General features: G+C 39.5%; 1 pseudogene across 1 annotated transcript; it reads left to right on the top strand.

Moving 5' to 3' along the window:
- Positions 1 to 2219: 2219 nt before the first annotated feature.
- LOC120108050 (uncharacterized) lies at positions 2220 to 8843 on the top strand (annotated as a pseudogene). The gene is made up of 10 exons (XR_016395674.1): positions 2220 to 3354; positions 3454 to 3995; positions 5236 to 5699; positions 5793 to 5934; positions 6099 to 6444; positions 6527 to 6598; positions 6690 to 6902; positions 7002 to 7024; positions 7349 to 7371; positions 7733 to 8843. The product of XR_016395674.1 is annotated as an uncharacterized LOC120108050 (transcript).
- The last annotated feature ends 3107 nt before the right edge of the window (positions 8844 to 11950 follow it).

The following is an 11950-nucleotide window of genomic DNA, read 5'->3' on the forward strand; positions in this document are numbered from 1 at the left end:
TATTGAGCTGTCTTACACACTAGTGTCTAATTTACCACTCGGGTGATTGAGCTTTTTGTTGCTAGCAATGTTCGCCATCTCGGTACTAGATCCTGTACCGGTGCCACACTAGCACAGTATCGGTATGATAGAATGAGATTTTTTTGGCATATCGAGTATCGGTACGCCACCCGTATTGGATATCAGTACCAAACCGGTATGGTACGGTACGCTCTGTATCGTCCAGTTCAGACCGGTATGATATACCATGGTTGCTAGGCTGCCGCTCCTGCCTTTTGGTGTATTTGATTATTCAAGATGGATATTGACAGTGCTTTTCAACTGGACTATTTAACATATGATGTGCTTTCTCTTCATGTAGATTCGAAGGATGAGCTGAATTGAGTGCTGATAAGTTAGAACTACCTAACGACCTATTGGCTATTTATGCTTGATAAGCCTCTCTTACATGCAAAGTTGCTGTGGCTACGAATTTGGGTACTAGTTTATAGGTCTTTAGCATGATTGAGAGTTGGCTTCATAATGTTTTCTAAGCTTAGTAGACAATACTAGGACTGAAGGTGGGTTGGGCTTGGGTTGGCTTTTCCTTCAATGACCAAGGCCCAAACTACTGCTAGTCTTCAAATTGGGCCTAAATGAAGAACTTCTACAAAGCCAGGCCTGAGCCTAGCCCAGAGCCCCAAATCCTAGGTTGAGCCTGACTAGGACTCAAACTAGCTTGATTATGTTGCAATTTGCAACAAAAGAATGGAATGTCGCTGAATTGATGGTGATGGGGAGGATGGGGTTTTCACACGGCAAGATAGTGTTGGTGTCTGGGGAGAGTAAGCTGGAGATGATGGGGATAGGGGGGTTTCATGCAGTGAGGCAAACTTTGTGGGCATTGTCATTACCCAATGATGGTGGTTAGATTGGTGTTGGTTGGAGGTTGTTTGCTTGAAGGAGGGAACAATGGTTTGATCTCCTCGAGTAGATGAAGGAAACTGGTGCTAACATTCGAAACTCCATGTGCCATTAGCCACAAACAAGAAATTGCCAAATCTCAGTCCAAAGTGCAGCCTGACAGGCCTTGTTCTGTTTTCGCCCGTTGCCAACCCTGAAAAGACCTTGAATTGATAGCCTAATATACATAAGTTTTGTTGGTTATGGCTATTTCTATTGCTACTTTTCTCCATGCACAAATCTAAGAGATTTTGTAGGCATGTACTTGATGCACATAAATGACCAGAAAATCATTAGTTGTCATCAAAGATTTAACTAGAAGTGCCTTGATTTTGAGATGCCTTCTTATAATTATTGTTATATTTGGAATGCAAAGTAGTTCACAACTTCCAGAGAAAGGTATGAGTCACCATAGTTGTAGTTGATATTTTCTAATTTCTGCATGATTTTGATGTTCAGCCTCTTAAAGACATTAATTTTACTTTTTTTTGTTCTGGTAATTGACCATATGGCTGAAGCCACAAGATCCGTTGGGATTGAGGTAGTCCACCTCTCAATAAAAATGTGCCGAGTTTTGAAGATATGATGCATTAAAGTGCTTTCAGAAGTAATAGATGTAGATGAGCAAGAAAATACAGACATCGTTAAGTTTCCCTTCCCTGCATGGGAGGGAAGTCCACCAGTACTATTCCTGGTGGCAGGAGTCGGGTTGCAAGAAAAGTTTGTTTTTTTCTAATTAGGCCAGGTCTCGGGGCAACGCTCGGGCTTGGATGATACTGAGTCTTTCAAGCTGGCCCAATTGGGCTCGGACTAGAGTTTTTGAAAAAAATTTGAGCCTAGGCCTAGCCCGAAGCCCGAAAAAATTTCGAGCCAAGCTTGTGTAGAGGTACCCCGGCTTGCCTGGCCCATTTCCAACTCTGCTCCCTTGTCTCTAACGCCGAGTCCCCCCTCGCCGTCATCTGCTTGGCATTGCCGCCCTCCAATCCTCCTTCTGCCATGCCCACCAGGAGATCGCTGACCCTTGCTGCCATGCCACTGTTGACCTACTCCAGTCCTCCATGTCTCTTGCAAGCTTCGCGATCTTGTGTCCTATGCTGTCGACCACCTCAACCTCGCTAAGGTTGCCAATATCCTTGAGAAGAATAAGAGACCCCTTGCAGGTAGAAGCGCAGGCGAAGCCCAAGCGGTAGACGCTTGAGGCCAGATTTGAAAGCTTGAAGCCCAACAAATAACAAGCTCAGACTTGGGAAGAAGATCCAAAGGTCCGACTGGACCCAGCCCGGACCTGGCTTCATTAACTGATTCTTTGCGCTGAGCCTGAGCGGAACCCAGCCCGGCCTGCCCGTTGAACAAGTTTACGCGGGACGCCAGGGCGGCCACCATCTCGGACGCAAACCACATCGTTAAACCGGAACCCAGTGTCCCTCGGAGTTAAGGAGCCTTTACGCGTGGATCCACATGGAACCGGCAGCGCCGCTCGGCTTCCCCTGCTTCCGGACGGTTGAGGGAAAAGAAAGAGCGAACGCGGGAAAAAAAAAGAGAGACAGAGAGCGAGCCGGAAAAGAAAAAGCACCGGCATGAAGGGGCGCTCGCGCCGGCTGCGGCCGTCGGATCCGCCGGATGACTGGGGCAACAGTTCCTGGACGGTGGACTGCTCCTGCGGCGTGACGTTCGACGACGGGGAGGAGATGGTCAGCTGCGACGAGTGCGGCGTCTGGGTCCACACCCGCTGCTCCCGCTTCACCAAGGGCGAGGCCGCCTTCTTCTGCCACAACTGCAAAAAGGCCGGCTCCGCTAAGCGCCCCGGCCCTCCGCCCCTCGATGAGGCCGAGGAAACCGAGGTCGCCCAGTTCCTCATCGAGCTCCCCACCAAGACCGCCCCCGGCCCCAACCGGCCCCCCTTCCGCCTTTGGACCGACGTCCCCATCGAGGACCGGGTCCATGTCCTGGGAGTCCCGGGCGGTGACCCGGATCTTTTCCAGGGCCTCTTCTCGGTCTTCACCTCCGATCTGTGGCGTTGCACCGGGTACGTGCCCAAGAAGTTCAGTTTTCAGTACAGAGAATTCCCTCGCTGGGATGAGGAGGAGGGAGAGAACCTGGCCAACACGGGGGCTGACGTTCTGTTCTCGTTGTCGAAGGAGATTCTCCCTTATGTGCCCATGAGGAGTTTCGAGAGGAAAGTGTCTCCGGATGGGGTCAAGAAGCTAGAGGTAGAGAAAGTTTCCAGCAATGGTGGTGGCAGCTGCGGCCACTCAACGAGTGCTTCGAAGAAGGAGAGGAACAAGCTCCCGACCTTCGGGGCTTCTTCGGGTAAGAAGAGGAAAGAAGAGTCAGGGGAAGAGAAGGACCGAAGCGCAAAGAAGAAAGCCAGCACTGATGTTGATAAAGCTCTGGCTGATAGTAAGAAGAGAGGTCAGTACCGCATAAATTGTTCTTGAATAATTTAAATTTATTTGTTTATTGATTCTTCAAGAATTTGGTTTTCTTGTCTTTCGGGGTTTATTGTAACAGGTTCCGTTCCTATCATTGATGAAGGGGTTTTCCAAGTTGCAGAGTCTGATGTTCCAGATGGGAAGGGCAGAGATAGGAAGGAGGAGATGCCGGTGAAGCCGACTTCTACTGATCTCCCAGAAGGTACAGGTAATTGTGATGAGCACAAACACCTAGTAGATGTTAAGACTTCTGTGGGAGCATTGTCTGAACAGGGGCTGAAACAAAAGGGTTCGATGGAAATATTCGTGAAGGTTGAGAAAGTTGATTGGCCGGATCCTGTGAGGATGGAAGTTCCTGGAAAAACTGATGCTGCATCTGATGGGGAAGGAAGTTCTCTGCCTAAGGAATCCGTGAAGGAAGAGGTATGCTTTAACTTGATTGTTTTTACTGTATTCATCTGCTTCGAGAAATTATTGTTTGTTTGGAAACTATTCATTGCACAAACCTTACATAAGATGAATTCTAAAGGCTACCTGTGCATCTGTCAAATAATCTTTAAAGGTGATGGATCCCACAAAGGTTCTTGGGAAGAAATAAAAACAGAATGTAGAAGCTTATTTGTAGATCCGTGAACTCAATCTGATGATAAAAAATTGTCACATTCTTTTCTTTCTCTTTTGCACCGAACAAAAGGATTAGGAAAGTAATAGAGAAAATGTGCAATTTGATTTATTTAACAACCTTAAAAGAGGAACAGAATACTCATATTGCACATATAAAAATAGGAATACGATTTGATGAGATGCATGTATATTGATCTTGCAGAAAACCTTGTAAAAGACAATATGGTAAGATGGAGAGCTTATTTCTGAAAGTGAATACCTAGTTAGGTGGAAATCTATATGTTTGAGTTGCAAATTTGTGGCAATTGTATAAGTTAGACTAACAAAAAATTGTGATGGATTTAGCAATGATGGAAAGACATGCTAGAAGGCATATCAATTCAGATTCATATATAATACATATATCTACACATATGCATTTATATGTAAATAACAATAAAGCAAACAAACATATAAACTGTCTCCTAAATGCTAAGATATAATAAGAATAAGTGATGCAAAAGTGGGCAGAATACCAGGAAATCGAAATTATAGGTTATGCTGTGAAGCTATTTTGAGCATGATAGAATATTGTTTGGTAAAAGTAACAATGGTATTTCAAAGTACTTTGGCTTCATGATAGAAGGATCAAGTAATGAGGCAATTACTTGACTAGTAATTGATTGAAACATTTTAATCTGATTTGAGAAAAGGTTAGTGATAGTACCAAAAGAGTTGGTGGTTATGAGTTAGGCAGTTTGGGTGACATATTGACCATTAGTTTGAAAGCAATGACAAGTATGCAAACCACTAATGGAGAGATGTAGTTGTTCTCAATCAACATGCTTTCACCCAAGGTTTGCCGTCTCAGTACTGAACCCCGTACTGGTGCCATACTAGTACAGTGTCGGTACAGTACGATATGATTTTTTTTTTGGCATACCGAGTGTCGATACGCCATCCTACCGAGTATTAGTACCAAACTAGTATGGTACGATATGCCCCGTACCGCTTGGTTCGGGCTGGTACGGCATAACTTAATTCACCAAAGGTCACTTAAAGCATAAAGTTCAGCAAATGCTTTTTGTTGTGTGTTGGACCCCAATAAAAATTAGTCTGAGATGTGCACCCTCTTCTAGTTTTTTTGATTGCTTAAAGACTATATAATTATTTGTAATATTCATTGATTGAATTATTTTGACTAAACGTTGAAATATTGAGTTGCACACTAGTTATTAACAATTTATTTTGACCAAAGGCTATTCATCTAATTGAACATCGAGTAAAGGTGAATATATGTAATGTTGGCAAGAAAGGCAGTGCAACAACCACTGTATCTTCCGAAGAAAGCAAGCAAGAGGTTTCAAGACAACCAGCAAAAGGCTGTCCAAAAGGTTTGATATCTTCTGGATCTAATCATCTCAAACAAGCAGAACTTATGTTTCTTCCTCTGAGCCTACTTCGTTAGATTCAAAAGACCAACTACACTGTCCATCATCAAAAGCAGAAGAGACAACAACTGTGTTAGGCTCTGGTGAAACGAATGAATCATCACAGAGTCAAACTGCCTTGGTTCAAATTAAGATGTCTTCAAACTTAAGCCAGAAAAATGAAAAGACCCAACAACCAAATCCCCAACCCGCATCAAAGGTGTTCAGTAGTTCGATGCCTATGCATCCGCCATCATCTGCTAATGCTACCACAACATTAAGCGATGGAAAGGTGAGACTGAAATCTTCATTAGCTGTGAAATTTATTTGATAAAGAAAAAAATGAATTGTGAGGTTTCTCAGATTCTCTTCCTCTGTTTGACAGCTTGCACTACTTCTACATCAAGAGCTAAACAGTTCTCATAGGGTTCCTAGGGTACCACGTGTGCGGCAAGCAGCAGGCATGCAATTGGCTCCAACTAGAAGTGTGCTTTCAAAATGGTCTTCCCAGAAAGGATCAGGTTTCGGTAAGACTAGTTTCCCATTTATCGTCTCTCTAGAAGTATAGCTCACAGTAACACTGATTTCTTTTTTTTTCTTCTGTGCTATGGTAGATTAATTGAGATGATCGTTTTATTATATTTATGCTGAGTACAGGGTTACTTGATTTAAGCTTTAGCGCATTTTGTAGGTTTTTAAGAGGAAGAATAAAGAGGATGCATCCAGAGAGAGATCGCACAGTTCTCATGGGATAAATGATGAAACCAGAAGTATGGGCAGGATGCAGTTTTCACCTGACAGGAAACATCAAGAATCTTCCTTCATGCCCAATGGTTCTGCCAAGAATGATACACAGAATAGAGCTTCTGATACGGTGACATCGGTGAAGAAAAATATTCCTCTTGGCTCCACTGTAGCTACAAACAGCGGTCCTCCTTCCTCTTTTGAGGGCATTGGATCAACTTCATCATCAATAGGTGACTTACCTAAGGATGTTCCAGGTGACGATGGTACTCTTGCTCCATGCACTTTGCCAGGTATCTTCCTGTTTTGTTTCAAGTGAAAGAGATCAAGTCATTGGTTCTGTCACCAATATTTCCTATACGTGATTTGTTGCAGGGTTAAGTGACGAGCTTATGAGTAAAAAACAGGCAAATCACATATGAGGAGCTATGTGATGCTGTTCTCCCTGTATGACTTCATTCTATCAGATGCTAATCTTATGAGTGTGTTTACTTTAGTTCTGATCTTGTATGTTGTTTCCTGTGTTACTATGTTGCAGTACTGGAATGATCTGAGAAAGCCAAATGGGGTACGCTATGCTTATCCTAGTCATTTATATGCTGTTCATGATTGCCTGAGAAACAGGACTGAATGGGCTCATCCCCCAAAGGTATGCATCGAACAACAGTGTCATCTGTCTATGCATGTAATTTGTCTTCTATTGTTTTATACTTTTGCGTTCTTCCTTATTTTCTTTGCAATATCTTTATGCTAGGCAACCATGCCTTTCTGATACATTAACCTATAATTTTGATGACTCACCATTAGATGAAGTCACTATCATACTGTGGTTCTGTTTCAATTAATGCAGGATAAGGGGTACCTATATGCCAGGTAATTATGGAAATTTTTGTATTGCTTTGCCAGTGTATTGCTGTGGATTCCTCCTTCCATGACTGCCCTTTCAAGCCGGATTAGATAGGAAGTTGGGAGGTTGATGTAAGGACATTTGTTCCTCATTGCTGGACCTTGAAAGGTATTACAAATAGCAGTGAATGCTTGTGTAAATAAATATATATTAAAGGCCTGTTTGTATGCCCAAGTACACTATCCATGGGTTCTTCCTTGCAGGTGGGGCTGCTGTGTAGAGAAAGAGAGTGAATGTACAAATAGGAGGATTCAGCATAAGCTGTTTTCCTTAGCCCTGAATTTTTTCAGGATGCTGGAATTCATCGAACAAGGTGATTTCTGCTATTTTGAAGATCGTAGGATAGTACGTTGCGTCCTCGAAGTCATAGAGGTTACCATACAAGTGAATTGGCTGTCCAGACAGGCCATTATGTAGAACTAAATTATTTGTATTTGTATTACCAAGACAGAACTAGCTCGGCATTTTTTATTGACTGTCCAGTTTATGGATGACCCTTGACTGGAATATGATACACCAAGCAATTACTTGGAAATCTTGTAATTAAATAGTCTGGAAAGTTAGCCCACAACACACCATAAAGTCCTACAGACAAGAGGTTAGTGTTACTTTTTTGGTAACAATTGGTTTGCTGTCCATCTTAGATGATCGGTCAGCTGCTACTGGTTACTGAGACATGGTCTTCTGCTGCTATACATGGATATTGTCATTGCATTTACATTTTTCCAGGGTCAGCTCTGTATTATCAAAGCCAGTTGTGGATCACTTGTTTGAATTTTTCTGCATTTGGCTGCATCAAAACTTGAATAGAATAAAACCTTTGCAGACCAATTCCAGCGAGAAGAGGCGAAAGCTTGATTCTGACATGCCAACCACAAAATCAGAAAATGAAAAGGCCAAGAACAAGGCATCTGGGGAGGTAGAAGATAAGAACACGGAGTTGCATCATGAAGATTTCCCAAAGGGCAAGTGAAAGGCTCGAAAGCGAAGACGGCTTGAACTACAGGGCAGGGGTGTGAAGGAAGCCCGGGAGAGACGTAGTCAAGGTGCTGCTTCGGACGATGATCCTGCTACCTTCTCCCATTCTAGCAATGAGGGCCACGAAGACCTTGTCAGCGAGGATGAAAGTCAGTCTACCGGGTCACATGCTGTTGAAGCTGAGCTCTCTAGTTCTAGCTCTGATGATGCGGAGTGATGCAATGGTGATGATGGTTTTTGGAAGCACATCATCTGAGAACATGGCTGCTCGTTTGACCCATCAAACTGTGATGTTTCTTTCGGTTTGCAGACCCATTGCACGGTCCACTCACAAATTTGCCCAGAATCTGTGTGAGAGATGCAAACACCACAGGTCTGAGAAATATATTTTTATCAGCACATGCACTTTGATGGGGGAGGGTATGCTCAAATTTCTGGACATTATGTTGTATCGTGGTCTAGGGACACAGCAAAGAAGTCTGCGAGTGTAGCATTAGTTCATGTAAAATCTGTCTAAAAGCTAGTTGTTTTCTGCTGTCGTAGCATGGTGGTGAACAAAATATAAGCTCACAAGGTTACTTTTCTCAATAATAGCAGCAATCTTTGTTTATGTCGATAGTCAGAAATGAATCATGTACTGTTCTTTTTCATGATCTTATTCTTTCTATTTCAAGAATTGGGAACGCCCACAACTTATATCCATAAACAATGGCTCTTTGCCAGTATTGCATCAGCTACAAAATAGTTTACTCTAGCCAATGAGCATGATAAGGCCAGCCTCACCTTAGGGCCCGTTTAGTTCACGGAATGGGAAAATTGTGGTCAACGTGAAAATAAAAAATATTATATTTTGGTTAAAGGTTTCAAAAAAGAAAGATGGAAAAGTATCTTTCTTATGGAATAAGTTTTCTATATTTTATAAAAAAAAAAATCAGATAGTATGTAGGAAAGCCACTTTTCCACGGCTTAGAAATTGTGGTAATTTTTTTTAGCAAAAATATTCTTAAGTCATCATGATTATTTTAATAATTATTTTTATTAGTTAGTCTTAGACTATTAAATACATACTATTAAAAATTACGACATCCTCAAGAAGTTGTCTAACTATTAAAATGGTTAGAACTTTAAAAACTCAACCCAATAAATATTTTAAATATTTTTAGTTTTAAAAATATTTAAAAGTAGCTATTAAAAATTATGCATATGATGTTTTATTGGTATTTTACACAATTTTATTAAGGATATAGCATGTATTTTACATAATTTTTGAGGAAAGTAGATGCTCAACCAAAAGTTTTTTTTCTATGTGTATTTGAAAAGTATTTTTTCGATGTCACTTTTCCATAGTCAACCAAATATGCAAAAACTATTTTCGAAGTATTATATCTGGGCATAAAAAAATATTCCAATGACGAAAAAATTTTCTCGTGAACGAAACGAGTCCTTTATAATGTGAATATCTTCAAAACCAATAGCATGATTGATGCAGTCTTGAAAGAGGGTATAGATGTTGGAGGGGATAAACTCACCCATTTCATAATAGATAATAAGATGAGAAATCACTTCCAATCTATACCATTCTTAGGTGAAGTTCTAGAGTTGTGTTAAACATTTTAAAGTAACACTTGAACTTTGTAACTTCTTATTGATGACCATGTGTAGACGAGATGGGCATATTATAGTATATGGCAATCTATATATACTAGCAGTCGCACATCTAATGCATGTTAAAAAATATAAAGTAATAAACAATGAGCTCAAGATATTAGGGGATTAAAGAGATAAAATGCATAGATTGGCGATGTGTAAACAACATATTTAGAGGTTTTCATTTTACAATAGAGTCTAATTATTTTGGATATTTAGAAAAAAAATCATGTAGATGAGAGATAAAAGTGCAGAAATAATAGATGTGCACATGGTATAGCCAACTTAGTGGCATTAATGCAGCCCTAATTTTTGGCTTAGTAAATATCAGTTTTTGTAACAATATTTTTAGCTGCATGATTTTTCTCAAGATCTGAAATTTTTTCTGATTTTATTAATCTCTGACCTTGACTAAGATCAAGTTAGATTTGAATCTAAAAATGATGAGATATGATTTGATAAAGATTGACCCATTATACATAGTATAACTGTTGAGTGAGTAGTATGTTCATTATACTATAATCTGATTTTTTGTTAGGCTAAATTTATATTTTATGATTGTTATCAGGACCTCTAAATCACCGATTACAATAAGGTCCCATGATTGTTTACACTAGATTTTTCATGTTTAATTTGTTGCATGTAATTCATTACAAATAAATTATCCGATACAACCCGGTTAGGTCTATGATGACTAGTTTACCTTGAAATCTATCACCAAATTAGAGATGATGATATTGGCTATTTCAAAATCTCGGTTATTGGTTGGATTAGTTTTGGACTGAAAAAATTAATCTAAACAATTTTCCTTATTGTATTTTGGATTGGATAATTATTTGGATTGAAATTAAGAATTGATCTAGAGTAGTTACAATGCATCTTCACTTTACTGAAAAATTGATGAGCATTATCACTTATTTCCATCAGTATTTAATTATTTTATATTTGAATTTAAGCATTGGAATTTATTTTCAATTCAAGTATATGCTAAAATAGTTAATAGACTCTATAGTTTCACTTATATCATAGGATGGTGCAAGTACGATACTTTTATGATCGCATCACGGGAATAGGTTTTTCACTGGATTGGTGAGACTTATCCTGAAATAATCATAATAGAATATCATTTTATTTAGTGAGAGCTACTGATCATATTTGGATTATTTTTTTCTTTTGATAATATCTTGGATTCATCGATTTGACATAAAAAATGAGCTATATATGCTTGTTATTGCATGGCATATATTTACAATTGCACATGGATGGTACTGCGGTATGTACCCATATGATATGATTGTTGAATATGATGTCAATGTATGTAATTGATTTTAATTATTGGTCTAATTAGTTTAAATTTTAATTCCCCAACATGACTTGTTAGGATGGTTTAGAAGACCATTGTAAAGAGATTATTAGATTAGGTACTCACCTTATCACCTATAAATCACCTATTTTTGTATGTATTTCTCAAATCAAGAAGACTACAAGGAGATGATCAGGATGCTTTAGAGTGGCACATTGACACTAATTGACTACAATTTAAGTTTATTTTTTTGGTTGTATGTGGCATCACCATCACCATCACCATCACCATCTTAACAAATATTTATTTTTTTATAGCTATCACTTGATATTTCTAGCTAAAAAAAAATTAGGTTAGTCTTATTCAACCTTAATGAGTGTAGTTGGTTCAATTAAACACGAAAGGAGAGTTGGCCTTTCTCGTTAATCCACATATTAATTGAAAGTTATTATTCCTTCTCCAGCCTAGATAAAAACATAATTTTCGTTAATGTGATCTCTTGTTGGTGTAATAGTATTTTGTCATATGCTAAGTTCGTATATACAAAACTCGAATCCTAGACTCCCTTTGATGCCTCCACTTACTGGACTCCCTCTATGTAAACCATATCAAGTCTTATGCAATCGTTTCTTTTCGGAAATATCATCTCCATGTGCTATGCTTTCTTTACTTTACACAATCATTCATATACACCCTAGTTAGTTAGTTAATGTCTTAGAAATAAAAGAAATATGTTGTCGAAAATAATGATGCATCTATTGAATTATATAAATTATAGATGATTGAAACCATCTATACATTCTAGCATGTACATTGTGCATACCCTACAATCAATAGCCAAGTCAACCCAACATAATCTAATCTAATCCAAATTGTGTTTTATGTGGCTTTTAGTTACATGGTTTGAGGTTTACTTGTCTTGAAGCTGAAGTTCCTTGAGTGGGTTGCCTGCTTATCCTTGGGG

This window comes from Phoenix dactylifera, chromosome 6, assembly GCF_051530095.1.
Source record: "Phoenix dactylifera cultivar Ajwa chromosome 6, Ajwa_hap1_PhDact_Kaust_v1.1, whole genome shotgun sequence".
Taxonomy (NCBI): Eukaryota; Viridiplantae; Streptophyta; class Magnoliopsida; order Arecales; family Arecaceae; genus Phoenix; species Phoenix dactylifera.